The following is a 16,795-nucleotide window of genomic DNA, read 5'->3' as shown; positions in this document are numbered from 1 at the left end:
ACTTACGAATCAATGACGTTGAACTATATCTCCGAGTCTTACGACGAATTCGGGAATATCGTGCTGCAAACAATCTCCCTCCTATCGAAGTGCCTGACCTCAAAAATCTTCTTCCTTCGTCGATACCCGAGATGGCAGAACGAGCTCGTGCTCTTCGAGATTACGCCGCTCCATCGCAAGATGAGCCGCATTCGAGTATTGCTCCACCCGCAATCGAAGCAAACAACTTCGAACTTAAACCTTCACTGCTACAAGCAGTGCAACAGAATCAATTCTCTGGAAATCCTACCGAGGATCCAAACCTTCATTTATCCGTATTTGTCCAATACGCTGATACTGTTAAAGCTAATGGTGACACTTCAGAGGCAATTCGACTTCGTCTCTTTCCTTTCTCGTTAAGAGATAAAGCTAGAAGATGGCTTCAGTCTCTTCCTTCCAACTCAGTTACCACATGGAACGAGTTGAAGAAAGTCTTTCTTGCCCGATATTTTCCTCCAAGCAAAACAGCTATGTTGAGAGCCCAGATAAATGGATTTAAACAGAAAGATAACGAGTCTCTTTTCGAAGCATGGGAAAGATACAAAGACATGATGAGACTTTGTCCACACCATGGTTTAGAGGACTGGTTACTAATTCATACCTTCTATAATGGTCTCTTGTACAACACAAGGTTAACAATAGACGCCGCCGCAGGTGGTGCGCTTATGGATAAACCTTATGCCGATGCTTATCAACTTATCGAAAGCATGGCCCAAAATCATTATCAGTGGGGAAGCGATCGAACAATGGTAGAGAAACCTCAAACTAAAAGTGGCATGTACGAGATAAGTAGCCTTGATCATGTTAATGCAAAAGTGGATGCTCTGGCCCAGAAAATTGAAAGTTTAAATGTATCACCTCCAGCCACCGTGGTTGCCGCAACTCAAAATTGCGAAGTCTGTGGAATCCAAGGTCACACTCCTGCAAACTGTCAACTCCTAACAGGAATCCAAGCAGAACAAGTGAATTATGCTCAAGGAAATCCCTACTCGCAGACCTATAACTCTAACTGGAAGAACCATCCTAATTTTTCATATAAGAGTAATAATGCTTTATACGCACCAGGACAAGCTCCCAATCAAGCCCCGGCTATACCTCTGGGATATCAAAAGCCGATCCCATCTACACCTAAAAATAACGTTCCTAGGAAATCCAACTTGGAAATCATGATGGAGAACTTCATAGTTTCTCAACAGCAAACCAATAAGGACTTCTTAAACCAGAATGTACACACTAGCGAACAAATTAAACAACTAGCAAGTAAAGTAGATGCCCTGGCTACCCATAACAAAATGCTGGAAACACAAATCTCACAAGTAGCTTAACAACAAGCGCCTACTGCTGCCCCAACTGGTACATTTCCTGGACAGCCCCAACCTAACCCGAAAAGCCACGCTCATGCAATCATATTAAGAAGTGGAATGGAAGTAGAAGGACCGTCTGATCCAAGGATGGAAAACCAAAACTCTAAAAAGTCAACTGAGGAAGAAAGTAAACCTAAGGAAAAGGAAGAGAGTAATAAGGAAACCGTAGAAAAGAAAGAACCTTATGTACCTCCACCACCATATAAACCACATATCCCTTACCCTCAAAGGCTTATTAAAACCAAAGATGCGGGCCAATTTAAAAAATTTGTTGACCTACTAAAACAATTAAACGTCACAATTCCGTTTACAGAAGCTATTACGCAGATGCCCTCATATGCTAAGTTCTTAAAAGAAATTCTTTCTAATAAAAGGAAACTTGAAGATAGCGAAACCGTTACACTCACTGCTGAATGTAGCGCCATAATCCAGAATATGCCTCCAAAACTTAAGGATCCTGGTAGTTTCTCTATACCCTGTCACATAGGAAAATTTGTCATAGATAAAGCCTTATGCGATTTAGGAGCCGGTATCAGTGTTATTCCTTTATCCATATGCAAGAAACTGGAAATGGGAGAATTAAGACCAACTAAAATGTCTGTGCAACTAGCAGATCGTTCTGTTAGATATCCTGTAGGAATTCTTGAAAACGTTCCCGTGCACATAGGACAATTCTACATTCCAACCGATTTTATAATTATGGACATTAGAGAAGATGAAGTTACACCCATTATATTGGGAAGACCATTCTTAGCAACCGCCGGTGCGATCATAGACGTAAAACGAGGACGACTCACTTTCGAAGTAGGAGAAGAGAAAATTGAGTTCATTCTTTCCAAATTTTTGAAAGCACCTGCAATAGAAGACACATGTTACTTCATGGATATCATCGATGAATGCATAAAAGAAACAGAGTTAGAGAATGACAAATTGTCTGACTATCGTGTAGAAGACAAACTTAACCAATGTTTAGAAATAACACCGGACCCTACGCAATGCCTTAAGAAACCAACCCTCGACCTGAAAACACTTCCCAGAAATCTGAGATATGAATTCCTAGACTTAGAACTTGAACGACCAATGATAGTTAATGCAGACCTAGGAAAACTCGAAACCGAAAAACTCCTACATATCTTAAGAAAATATCCAACCGCACTAGGATACAACATCACCGATCTTAAAGGAATAAGTCCTTCTATTTGTATGCACCGCATCATGCTAGAAGAAGACTGTAAAACCTCTAGGGAACATCAGAGGAGACTAAACCCGATCCTGAGTGAGGTAGTGAAGAAGGAAGTAACAAAGTTATTAGAAGCAGGTATCATATATCCTATATCTGATAGCAAATGGGTTAGTCATGTACACGTAGTACCAAAGAAAGGAGGTATAACAGTTATTGAAAATGAAAAAGGAGAAACTATAACCAAACGAATCGAATCGGGATGGAGAATGTGCATTGACTATAGGAAACTAAACAAAGCAACCCGAAAAGATAATTTCCCTTTACCATTCATAGACCAGATGTTAGAACGATTAGCAAAACATTCTCATTTCTGCTATCTAGACGGTTACTCAGGCTTCTTTCAAATACCAATTCATCCTGATGACCAAGAAAAGACAACATTCACATGTCCTTTTGGTACCTTCTCTTATCGACGAATGCCGTTTGGCTTGTGCAATGCTCCCGCAACCTTCCAAAGGTGCATGATGGCAATATTCGCTGATTTTCTCGAAAATATCATGGAAGTATTTATGGATGATTTTTCCGTATGCGGACAAAGCTTTGAAGAATGTCTTGAAAACCTAGAAAGAGTTCTAGAGCGATGTGTAAAAGTAAACCTAGTATTTAATTGGGAAAAATGTCACTTTATGGTACAAGAAGGAATTGTTTTAGGATACATCATATCAAATAGAGGAATTGAAGTAGACAAAGCCAAAATAGAAGTAATCGAAAACCTTCAACCTCTGAAAACTGTGAGAGAAGTACGAAGCTTCTTAGGACACGCCGGTTTTTACCGACGATTCATTAAAGATTTCTCTAAAATAACTAAACCTTTGACCGGATTATTAATGAAAGATACTGAATTCATCTTTGACAATAAATGTTTAGAAGCATTTCAAACGCTTAAACAAGCATTGATCTCAACACCCATAATGCAGACCCCGGATTGGAATGAACCATTCGAAATAATGTGTGACGCAAGTGATTACGCCGTAGGCGCTGTTTTAGGACAACGAAAGGATAAAAAGCTTCACGTCATATATTACGCAAGTAGAACTCTAGATGAAGCACAAATGAATTACGCCACAACCGAGAAAGAACTTCTAGCAGTAGTGTTTGCACTAGATAAATTTCGTTCTTACTTGGTCGGAGCTAAAATAATCGTTTACACTGACGACGCCGCCATTAAGTACCTCTTAACAAAAAAAGGATGTTAAACCTAGACTCCTAAGGTGGATCTTGTTGCTACAAGAATTCGATCTGGAAATCAAAGATAAGAAAGGAACTGAAAATGTAGTAGCAGATCACCTCTCTAGACTCGAAAACCTGGAACCAGAAAGAACATCGATCAACGATGATTTCTCGTACGATAAACTTATAGCTACTTTGGAAGAAAATAAAGCTGATAAACAGGTAGAGACCACCTTAGCTATATGTGTTACACCATGGTACGCTGACTTCGTCAATTATTTAGCTGCCGGAATAGTTCCACCTAATTTATCTTACCAACAAAAGAAACGATTCTTCCATGACATAAAACATTATTACTAGGATGACCCTTTACTTTTCAAAAGAGGCCCCGATGGTATTTTCCGTCGGTGTATACCTGAAGAAGAGATAGAAAATATAATCCAACACTGTCACTCCGCCCCTTATGGTGGACATGCAAGTACATCCAAGACCTGCTCCAAAATCCTACAAGCCGGTCTTTATTGGCCAAACATATGGAAGGATGTGCATGCGGCTATCAAGAAATGTGATAGATGTCAACGCACAGGAAACATATCTAGACGTGACGAGATGCCACAAAAGGGCATTTTGGAAGTAGAGATTTTCGACGTGTGGGGAATAGATTTCATGGGACCTTTTCCACCTTCTTTCGATAACAAGTACATACTCGTAGCGGTTGACTACGTATCAAAATGGATTGAAGCTATAGCTTCTCCAACAAACGACACACGAGTAGTAACTAGACTCTTTAAGAATATAATATTTCCGAGATTTGGTGTCCCAAGAATAGTAGTCAGTGATGGTGGATCGCATTTCATATCTAAGATACTCGAAAAACTACTGTTTAAGTATGGTGTAAGACATAGAGTAACGACACATTACCATCCTCAAACCAGTGGACAAGTGGAGGTGTCTAACAGAGAAATCAAACAAATATTGGAAAAAACAGTCGCCACCTCAAGGAAAGACTGGTCATCGAAACTACCGGAAGCTTTATGGGCATATCGAACCGCTTACAAAACTCCCATAGGGACAACCCCATTTAAGCTTATTTATGGAAAATCTTGCCACCTCCCGGTAGAATTAGAACATAAGGCCTACTGGGCTATTAAAAATCTAAATTTAAACTATAAGTCCGCTGGTGAAAAGCGAATTCTTGACATAAACGAATTAGAGGAACTTCGACAAGACGCCTACGAAAATGCCAGAATCTACAAAGAAAGAACGAAAAAATGGCATGACAAACGTATATCCAGAAAAATCTTCAAACAAGGCGATATAGTCCTTTTGTTCAACTCTAGGCTTAAGTTATTCCCGGGAAAACTACGATCTAGATGGTCAGGCCCTTTCTAAGTTACTAATGTTTTCCCTAGTGGAGCTGTGGAAATTAAAGGCAAATCTATGGAACCATTTATCGTAAACGGGCAGCGTCTAAAACATTATCACTATGCAGAGAACAATGAAGATTCGCAAGTCCTGCACTTAGACGTAATGCCTCCAGAATTTATAGATTATATTTGATAGTTTTTATGTCGAGCTTGCGACATTAAACAAAGCGCTTCGTGGGAGACAACCCACAAATATTTTTATTTTTATTTCTTCTTTAATTATTCTTTTAAATTTTATTTAGTATTCATTCTTAACTTATTTTAACTTATAAAATTTTTCTTCTTTTCTTCTTTCGGCATTTGGCCAAATCCTGACTAAAACTCTTGTTTTTCTTTTCTCTAGCTAACACTAACCTGATGGGACAAATTGATCGTATGGGTATCAAATTCAGAGGGAAAGCTCAGAAACAAAAGTTTGAGGAACTAGCAGAGAGAGAGATGCTACCTAGTTTTTATGCTGATGATTGGGCAATGACTGCCCTTGGACTAAGAGAGAGTGTCCTGTATTTGATGAGTCAAATAGGGTGGGAGACCACTCCTATCCGAAGACAATTCGTCACTTACCGGAGACTAACGCTAGAATTCCTTAGCTCCCTGATCTATCTACCTAGCCATGGAAAAGGAATAAGCAAAGGTTTCATTCAGTTCAGAATGTTCAACATGGAGTATCAATTTAACATTCAAGATTTTACCAACCTTTTAGGTTTCCCTACCTCTTTTGATACATTCACAGTGAGCCAAGAAGACCTTTTTGAATATAGAGAACTTGAACATTTTTGGGGAAGCTTGACTGAAAATGACGACCCCGAGGAACATGAGTTTCTCTCTGGAAACATACATAACCCGGCCTTTCGTTATTTCCATAAGATCCTGGCCCACACCCTTTTTCGGGAAGAAGTCAAATATTACTACAGTATCACGTGATGAACTCTTCATCATGTTTTGTGCTTCCCAGAACCGTCCTGTGAATGGTGCCACTTTTATGTTGGCGAACTTTGACCGCCTTATCCAAGATGAACGAGCACCAATTCAAATAGGCGGATTGATAACCATGATTGGTAATGCTATCGGATTACGTCAACCTATGCTTGACCTAAGCCCTTTCTGTGGCATTGCGACTATGAGTATACCCTTCCTCTTCAACATTATGTTTATAGCAAACCTCGGGCCTGAAGATTTTGAGCTTATAATTAACAACCAAGTTCTTTGCCTATTCACCTTGCCTAGTCCGAGGACTAGTGTTCATAATCGCAATAACTGGCTCTACAATCTGAACGGAATACCCTCTCCTGCTAGATCTAGTGAATCCATCCAGGACTATGAGATTTGTGACGACCAGATTCCTTATGCTGAGTCTGACCCTCAGACACCATCTGGTTATTATGATATTGACCCTCCTCCTCAACCCATCCCGACCAAAGAGTCGGCAATACCCGATCCTAGACATCATATGCCCGGAGATAATTATAACACCATCATTCAAGCCTTGATGTCAGAACAAGACGCCCTCAGAGAAGAGTTAGCTAACATGGGACAAGAATTTCTGGGATACATGAGCAGTATGACAAATCAATTCCACGAGTTGCTAAACCGTGTTAACTCCTTTGCTCCTCCAGCCAGAGATCATGCAAGTGGCTAGAAGTTGTTTTTCTTAGTTACTTAGTTTTAGTTTAGGCTATTTATTAATTTTGTTTCACATTATTTTTAATATTAGTATTTGTTTTTCTTTCGCATGTTTGCTTTTGGTCTTCCAATGTTACATTATGACTATTTTATGAAGCTATTGCATTATTGGTTTATTTTATTTTGATCTATGCAATTTCTATAACTACAAATAATGATATCCACTATATGTTAATAATTACTATGTCTGTTAAAGAAATACACATATTATGGTAGTAGAATAGCATGCAAGGAAATTTAAAAGTATCACAATAGCAAAATAAAATAAGCAGAAGCAAAACAAAATAACAAAAAAATAAAATATAATAGTAAAAAACAAATTATGAAGAACGCAAGCAGTGATCGTTGCAAACTTACTGTGTGACGAGCGTCACACACGCCATCACGGTCGTCACACCAAGTGCCTGTGACGCCCGTAACACCTCTGTCACGAGCGTGACACCTTCAGACTAGGTGAACGTTAGTAACCGTTGGAGACACGACCGTTACACCACCCCACTTTTTACCTTCCCCATTCATTCACCCATTTACTCACATTTACCCATATTTATTTATTTTTCACCCACTCCCTTTCCAACTTCCAAATTTTTTCCTATAAATACCCATCATACCTTTCTTCATACACCACAAACCATTCTATAAAATACATTTCATTTTCTTTCCTTTTACTTCTTTCAACCCACTTATCAGTATGGCGGGAAACCAAGAATTCGGAAATATCATCTTCCGATCCGAAGATGATAATTATCAAAGGGAGCAGTTCGAGCAGTTCCAACAGCGAGGTGTCGTATCCACCAGGTATCCTGATTCAACTTGTTTACAAAAATTAGGATTACTTCAAGGTATACAATGGATGCTCCGCCTTGCTGATTTAACCTTTCTATGCACACACAATCAACCTACCTACCCATCCCTCACCTTAGAATTTTTAAGTTCTTATTCGTACAACACTCCTACCGGTGAAGACGAGTACTTAACCGGTACCGCAACCTTCCGCATGTTCAACACCGAGTACTCATTGTCCCAGAACCAATTGAGTACCATGCTACAATTCCCTGTAGAAGGTCAAGTCCACCCAAGAATACCTCCGAACTCCCAGTGGCACATAAACTCCTTCGACCTCTTTAGAAAAATATCCGGTGTGGAAACCAACAACTGGGATGTACTTCTTGCTTCGCATATACATAACCCAACCATCCGGTACTTTATCCGCATCCAGCAAAACACTATTTTTGGTCGACCCAACAACAACAAAGTCAACGCGAAGGAATTATTCTTCCTCCATTGCGTCTTTGCAAGGGATACAAAGGTAAACGCTGCTTCTTTCTTATTTCATCATATCCGCACCCTATGTGCTAGAGGCCGCCAACCTTTTGTTATTGGAGGATTAATAACCACAATAGCACTTGGCTTAAATCTAGGGGACCGACTCAAAAATTTAGAATCTTTGCCACCCCTATTTATGGATACCAGTTACTGTCGCTCCAGCTGCCTAATCAAAAACAGGGTAGGCGGAGGGTACTATCTTATGGTAAACAACCAAGAAGTCCCAAGCGTTGTTCTGCCCAACATTGCCCTCACAGATGTCACCAACCCCAACCGCTTCATCTACGATCTGACTGCTCCCGAAGCTACCGAGCCTTCACACGCAAACCCGCCTCCATACGAGTTTGAAGAAATGGAGCAAGGTGATCAGGTTCCTGCACAATAATCAGTCCCGCTCAACCCTTCCGATAACGCAACTGGTCCATCCTCACGACGTCGTCGACGAAGAAGGCCAGCAACCAACGACGACATCATGGATGCTATTGATGGTATGCAAGCGCAGAATCTCGAAGTGATGCAAATGATGCGCCAGATGCAACAACAACAGGAAGCGAGAAATGCCATAACCGACCAGCGGTTCACTGAGTTGCTCAGCAGGTTTGACGACTTAGAAGTACGTCAACGATCACCAGGTCCAAGAACAAGAGGCGGCAGGCAACATTGACTTTAGTTTCTTTTTCTTTTTTCTATTTCTTTTGTTTTCTTTGAAACATTGGGGACAATATTTCAGTTAAGTATGGGGGGGAAAACCTTGTTCTTTCAACCTTCCCTTTTCAAGTATGTTATTTTCCCTTTCATTGTTATTTCCTTTCCTTATAAAAAAAATAATAAATAAATAAATAAAAAATTTATAATATATATTTATTTTAACTTAAGTCCCTAGTGTGAAAAAAAAAATTCTTATTATCTATTCCCCTTAATTTTCTTGAGACATAACAAAAATTTAATACACTCAATAAGTTTAAAGGTTGCTTATTTTACAAAACTTGAGTAAAATTAAGACAAAAATTATTACCGCCCCAACGCTCTAAACAAACCTCAACATGTTAGATCAAGAAAAGTACCTATTATACCAATCCCTTAAACTTTTAGTTTTATAGTAACCCCGAGTAGTTTATACAAGAAGCCAGCACCATCTTAATAGCAAACTACGTGGAGAGCCGATGAATATAAGTGAATGATTCCAAAAAAAAATAAATAATATATATATATATATATATATATATATATATATATATATATATATATATATATATATATATCAGGAAATGCACTAATTAAGTTAGGTGATCCTTACCAGATCATTTAATCTAAAGGTTGCAGATCATACAAAAGCATGATACGAAAGATCCATTATGAGTTGGTTCAGCAGGTATCTGGTGCTGAACTTGGTAGGGCGGACTACGGTCTGATCCCCCTCAATTTGCAATGGACTAAATAACGAAGTTATCCAACTTATGTACTAGAACTTCAAGCTAAAAAGGGGATCATAATCACTAACCGGTCACTCCACTATGTGCGCGAAACGATAAAGGACTTAATGTGATTTCGCTAGAATGAAAACGGGTGAAATAAGAGTAAAGGAACTAGGCTAGTTATAATAGCATGACTCGAACTGGTTTGCATAAGGTGAGGTTATCTGAGGTTGTAACGGTAGTTGTTGATGTCAAGATTAAACCCAGGTTACTTCTAAACAAGGTTTACTTGCAACCTAGTACGAATTGATGTGTGTTGTGAAATTTCATCTGGCTAAATTTTTAAACGATTTCTATACTGTATCTTGCTTGAGGACAAGCAAAGGTCTAAGTATGGGGGAGTTTGATAACATGAAATAATATCACATTTTTGGACTCGATTTAATTAAATTATATTATTATTTGTTTCGATTTATTTCATTTTATTCGATATTACTTGGTATTTTTCCTTCTATTTGTCTCAGGTAACTTATTTGAAGCATAAGTGAAAAAGGAAGAAAAGGGGGTGCAAAAAGATAATGAGAAGCAAATTCCACTAAAGCCCAGCCCACAATCACAAGCCATGAGCGTTGAAGCTGTGACAACCGCCACACAAGGTGTGACGAGCGTCACGCCCTGCTACCTTGTGTTACGAGCGTAACACATGGTGTGACGAACGTCACACCCCTCTCCTATATTTTTGGCTTTTAACGCGCAACAGAGGCACGTTGAAGCCTATTCTTCCGCTTGACTCTTGGAACGTGAAGACTACTTATGGAAGGCATTTTTGGAAACCGTTACAAAAGTGGATTAATATAAATAGTTGCTTTTATCCAACCCTGAAAGCCCCCGTCTCTTTCCGCCGTGCAAGCATATTTTACAGCATTACTTTTCTACAGCTTTCTATTTTATTAGCAATTTTTATTTCTTTCTTTTCCAGTCAATCTTTCAAGCACTTAATTAATTTTTCACACAATAGTTTCTACACCGGAAACTATTGTGTATCTTTTACTGGATCTAACCTTACGTTAGATCATAGTATTTTATTCCTTCGCTTTTATTTTCCTGTCCGATTGAAGAGTTCAAGAACAAATCCAACCGGTCTGTGATGGAGTGTTCAAGATTGCTATTAATTATTCAGGTTCTTTAATTTATTGTTTTAATTTATATATGCTCTGCATTGCTGTTTATTTATACTGTTTGCCTGAGATAGTTTTATTTAAGCATGATGATTGTTTAGACCCGTTTAGCATGTCCGGCTAAGTATTTTAGATATCGGTATGTAAAGTAAGCGGAATGAAGGAATCAAAACTAAGTTGGTTTAATTTCATTTAAAAATAAAGTCACTCTTTTTATGGTCTCAATTTACAAGGTTAATCCCAAAGTTTTTGTACGAGAGTAAAAGACATAAAGAAGTTAAAATCAATAGAACGAAAGTTTGAGTATTTAACTGGACAGTGTAAATTGGACATTAATTCTAAATCAGAGCGAAAGCAATTTTTAGAGTTAATTAAATTCTAATCTTTTTCAAAAAAGTATTTTTAAAGGTTAAATGTGAGGACGAGAGTTAAGCATTTAAGTTTAATTATATAATCTAAGTCAATAGAGCGAGAGTTTGAGACGAGGGTGTTTAAACGGTTAGTGTTTTCTTAAAAAAAAGTTTATATAGATTCTGTTGTTTTCAAAAAGTGATTTTGGACTTAACTAATAAGTGACAGCTACGTTAATATAAAGTCATGGTCTATTCAACAGAGCGAGAGTTTGAGAAAAGGCTTTTAATCAATAGTGTCTATTGAAAAGATTTATTTTAAAACCAAGAAACCAACGAAGATTTGATTCCCTAATTACGACGAACTACATACCGATATCCGCTTAATTGATATTTAATTTAGATCTAATTTTAGTTTTACTTTTCCCCCAAACAATCAAAGTATCATCCGCCTTAGCTTTACGAAGTAACCTTAGAAAACGGTATATCGATTCATAAGTCCCTGTGGGATCGATATCTTTTAAAACTACGCGATAGAACTGTGCACTTGCAGTTAATACCCCAAATCGACTCATAAAGTCGCGATCAGTCAAATAACAGGAGACAAATATGGCATTGGTTTCAATGAATCTAAGGCTGAGTGGAGTTACACTGGTGGCAAACCTAAATCCAAACCTAAGTGCAACCATATTGATAGCAAACCTGCGATGTCACATCATATGTCACAACATCATAAAGGAAGACAGCAGAAAGGAAACACCAAAAATGGAGATGTCATTACTGTGGAAAGTTTGCCCACATAACACCTTTATGCTATAAGCTGTATGGTTACCCTCAGCCTGCTCATTATCAACCTAGACCCAAACATCATAGACCTGTCAATAAAAAGCAATGGGTTCCTAGGACTAATGTTACAAGTTTGATAGCTCACACTTCCTTCAGAGTTTCAGCCAAAGAAGATTGGTATTTTGACAGTGGGTGCTCCAGACACATGACTGGAAACAAAAACCTGCTAACTGGCCTTCATCCTCATGCCACAAGTTATGTAACCTTTGGTGATGGAGCAAAGGGTGAAATCAAGGGGATTGGTAAGCTTGATTGCCCTGGAGTTCCTGACCTTGACAATGTCCTACTTGTTAAGGAATTGATTGCAAATCTAATAAGCATCAGTCAACTGTGTGACCAAGGTCTAAATGTAAACTTCACTAGAACTGAATGTCTGATTACTAACAAAGAAAATTAAGTGATCACGAAAGGAGTTAGGTCTAAAGACAACTGCTACATGTGGAGTTCTCAAGAAATTGATTATTCTTCAATGTGTACTTTGGCCAAAGAAGATGAAGTGAAGATATGGCATCAAAGATTCGGCCATCTGCATCTTAAAGGTATGAAGAGGATTATATTTGTTGAAGTTGTTAGAGGAAATCCCAACTTGAAGATTGATGAAGGAAAAGTCTGTGGAGAATGTCAGATTGGAAAACATACAAGGATGTCACACCAGAAGCTCAGACATGACACCACTACCAAAGTTTTGGAACTTCTCCATATGGATTTGATGGGACCCATGCAGGTGGAAAGCCTTGGTGGGAAGAAGTATGCATATGTAGTGGTGGATGACTTCTCTAGATACACCTGGATCAATTTTATAAGAGAAAAATTTGATGTTTTTGAAGTATTCAAGGATCTTTGTCTAAAACTTCAAAGAGAAAAGGAAAGTCCAGTTATCAAAATTAGAAGTGATCATGGGAAGGAATTTGAGAACAACAAATTTGCTGAATTTTGTTCTTCAGAAGGAATTCATCATGAGTTCTCATCTCCCATTACTCCCCAGCAAAATGGTGTGGTGGAAAGAAAAAACAGAACCCTTCAAGAATCATCCAGAGCTATGATTCATGCTAAGAAATTGCCCAACCATTTTTGGGCTGAAGCCATGAACACAGCCTGCTATGTTCACAACAGAGTGACATTGAAGAAAGGGACTCCTACAACTTTATATGAAGTCTGGAAAGGAAGAAGACCTACAGTAAAATGCTTCCATGTATTTGGTAGTAAATGTTATATCTTGACTGATCGTGAACAAAGAAGGAAGATGGATCCCAAAAGTGATGAGGGAATATTTCTAGGCTACTCAACAAACAGCAGAGCATACAAAGTCTTTAATTCCAGAACTAAAGTAATGATGGAATCTATCAATGTTGTGGTTGATGACCAACAGACTGATGTCACAGACGATGTCGAGACATCTCTGAATGATCCCCTAGCTGACTTCTCAAACAAAAATAAGGAGAGTGAACCTCCTTAAGCTGAACTTGAAGATGACAAAATCAACAAGGGACCCTCCATCATAGTTCAGAAGGATCATCCCAAAGATCTCATTATAGGAGATCCAAATAAAGGGGTCACAACTAAATCAAGGGAAGTGATCTCACATGGCTGCTTTGTATCCAAGATTGAGCCTAGGAATGTCAAGGAAGCCTTGACTGATGAGTTATGGATCAATGCTGTAATACCCCAAAATTTACCCTTCATTTTTCCTGGAAGCATGGGATTATGTTTTACACTTCATTAGCATCATATTAGGTCATACTCATTGCATACTGCATTAGTGACATGGAGATCAGGTTTTAATCGATCACTCCTTAACAGAAGGAGCCTACACAAAAAAAGATTGAAAATTAGACTTCATTTTCTAAGTATACAAGTCTCAAGGGTCTCACGGGGGTCCAAGTATCTTATTATGGTCCTCAGTTCATCAGTGAAGGATGCAAAGCTATTAGAGTGTTCATCTGGATTTAATCAGAAATTAGGGTTTCATGGCTACCTGTAACAGACAATGTTTGGTTGGAAGTAGAGGAGCTCATCCATGTCATGATTAGAGAGGTATCTTGGCCTAAGAAGATTCACAATTATCTCAGAAAGATCCATTGGCAATCAGTGCAATGAGTTCCTGATCATTTTGCCCTAAAACTAGGGTTTGGTATAAAATCAGTTTATTTCTGATTCTCTGGGTGAAACTCTTTTCCATGGCCCCCCATATGTCCATAAGGGTCTACATACAAAAAATCAGCTCTTTATTTGAGCTAGGAGTGCTTCAATTGATCAATGGAATCGGGAATCAGACAGTTGGGGAAAAGTCAACTATGGGGCCAGAAAAGTCAACTCCTGACATTTTGAGAGTGGAATCTCAAAATCCATGCCTAGGGGATCCTACATGTGAAATTTGATCAAGGTTGGATCATGGATTCATCATTTAATCAGGAATTGGAAAAGTTACTTAATTTGGAAATGGTTGACTTTCCATTTAGGGCAAGTTTTCATGATCGTTGCACTCACTTTAAGCCCATTTTGCATCAAGATAAAAGCTCCATTTGAAAATTTCTCCAACATGAAAGTTGTTCCTCTTGTTCCATGCTTCCTAGAGATATAAAGTTTTCTCCATTTGGATTATAATTGAGAAAGTTATGCTTAGTCAAAGTGAGACATTTTTTTAGGACACTTGGAAAAATTTCTAAGTCCAAAATCTTCAAAATTTGTCAAGACTTCTTGGCCAGTTTTCTTGCACTTCAAGGCATTATTTGAAAATACTTTCTTCACAACAATTGTACCTTGCCATGTCCTCTTTCACATACTTTTGGAATCATCTCATTTGGATCCATGGTTTGAGAGATACATTCATTTAAAGTGGGCACCATGACTTGATTTTCTAGGCAGATTTTGGGCCTGGCTGGCCCAATCAGATTTTCTAAGCATGCTGCACAAACCAGTCATGTTTTTTTTACCTCTTTTGGCCATACATTGGACATCCATTCACTTAAGTTCGGCCCAAAATAACAATATTTTACACCTCACTTCACACTTTTATTCTTATAGATAAATCACTTATTAAAAAGCCCATGAGAGCACCTAATCCACCCTATTTAAGAAGCTGAAACCCTAACCCTAAAGGAGCATTGGAATTTAGTGGCAAGGAGGCAAAGCTTCATCACATATCAGATTCCATTTCACTTCTATTTTCCATTAGGTAATCATCTCTTCCATGGCCATGTTTTGATATATCTACGCTTGCTTACCATGTTCATCACCATTAATCCTTCCATTTTCATATTTCTTTTTCTTATTTAAAATATTTTCTTCGTCCATAAAATTACCCAAAAATATTTTTCACTTTTCTTAACGTTTTATTTAATTTTATATAATTTTTATTTTCGTATTTTTTTAATATTAATATTTTATTTTAATTATTTATTCTAAATGGTCCATTTTAACACACTTTTTTTTATTGATTTTATTTTTATAACTTCAAATTATTGTTAGAATTTTATTTTTGGGATGATGGTTGACCATTGTCTCATGGTCAACCTGACATTTTCTTGGAATTTTATTTCACATTTTCAATTTATTTTGGATTTATTTTTGACCTAGTTTGGTTGGTTGACTTTTAATTTGACTTCTGTTTTATTTTAATTAATTCACGTACCAATTTTCATTATTTTTAAAATATTTTTGGGGGATGATAATGTCCTGACCCCACCTTATTACTTTAATTTTTCATAATTTTCTTGATTAATTTATTATTTATTCTTGATTTATTTCTATCCTAGTCTTATTAATTGACTTTTGGTTTGACCTATGTTTTATTTTAATTAATTCACGTGCCAATTTTCATTATTTTTAAAATCTTTTTGGGGGATGATGATGTCCTGACCCCACCTTATTTAGTTTAATTTTTCATGATTTTCTTGATTAATTTGCTATTTATTTGTTATTTTTTAAGTTGACTTGAATTTTCAGTTGACTTCTTTACGATCCATGTTTGACTTAGGGATTGCTTATGGCAATTGAAGAGATCTTTTGATCCTCCCTCGTTCATCTCATATGCCATGTATTAGAGACCTTTTACCTTAATTTTATTTAGTCCTTACCTCATTTCCTGATTAAATTATTCAGTGGACCCTTCGTGTGCATATTTTCATCTGTTTGATTCATCTGTTATCTTTTATACTTGTTTCTCTCATTCATGCTTTCTATTGCTTGATTATTTAACATGTCCATACTCCCATGCATTGTTTAAATGCTCCATTATTTGGTCCTTTGGTTTGATTATATATTGTTTAGTTATCCGATCTGATTGATAATTATTGCCTACTTGTATGATGTATGAGGCATATATTCTTATTGTTTGTTTGCCATGAACAATCCCCATTCATAACAAATGTACCCCTCTCCCATAAAGTGTATAATATTTATTTCTTTATTTCTTTAGTCACCTGTTAATACAAGAATTAAAACGAACATCTGATAACCATTTTAAAATAAGATCAAAAGCTCGATCCAACGTCGAGTAATCATTTTCAAAACTTAACAGAACCAGCACGCATTCATCTATCCTCTTGTAAGTCGATTGCCTCAGGCATCGCTATCTACCTGTAAGTCGATTGCCTCCGGCATCTCCATCTACCCTTATCCGTAACTCCTCTACGCGCTCCATCTGTCGACTCTTGTTCCGTTTAGGTAGCACCCATTAGGTAGAACCCTTTGTATGATAACATAGGTAGAATTCCCTTATTCTTTGCATGCTAACATTAGGTAGATGTTCCCCT

The 16,795-nt window shown here is 37.6% G+C and overlaps 1 non-coding gene across 1 annotated transcript; it reads right to left on the bottom strand.

Moving 5' to 3' along the window:
* Window positions 1-509: 509 nt before the first annotated feature.
* Window positions 510-616, bottom strand: LOC127099723 (small nucleolar RNA R71). The gene has a single exon (XR_007794198.1). It is a non-coding gene; the product is annotated as a small nucleolar RNA R71 (small nucleolar RNA).
* Between the last annotated feature and the right edge of the window lie 16,179 nt (window positions 617-16,795).

This window comes from Lathyrus oleraceus, chromosome 6 (genome assembly GCF_024323335.1).
Source record: "Lathyrus oleraceus cultivar Zhongwan6 chromosome 6, CAAS_Psat_ZW6_1.0, whole genome shotgun sequence".
NCBI classification, from domain to species: domain Eukaryota; kingdom Viridiplantae; phylum Streptophyta; class Magnoliopsida; order Fabales; family Fabaceae; genus Lathyrus; species Lathyrus oleraceus.
The sequence above is the reverse complement of the archived record's forward strand: the minus strand, read 5'-3'. Positions and strand labels throughout refer to the sequence as shown.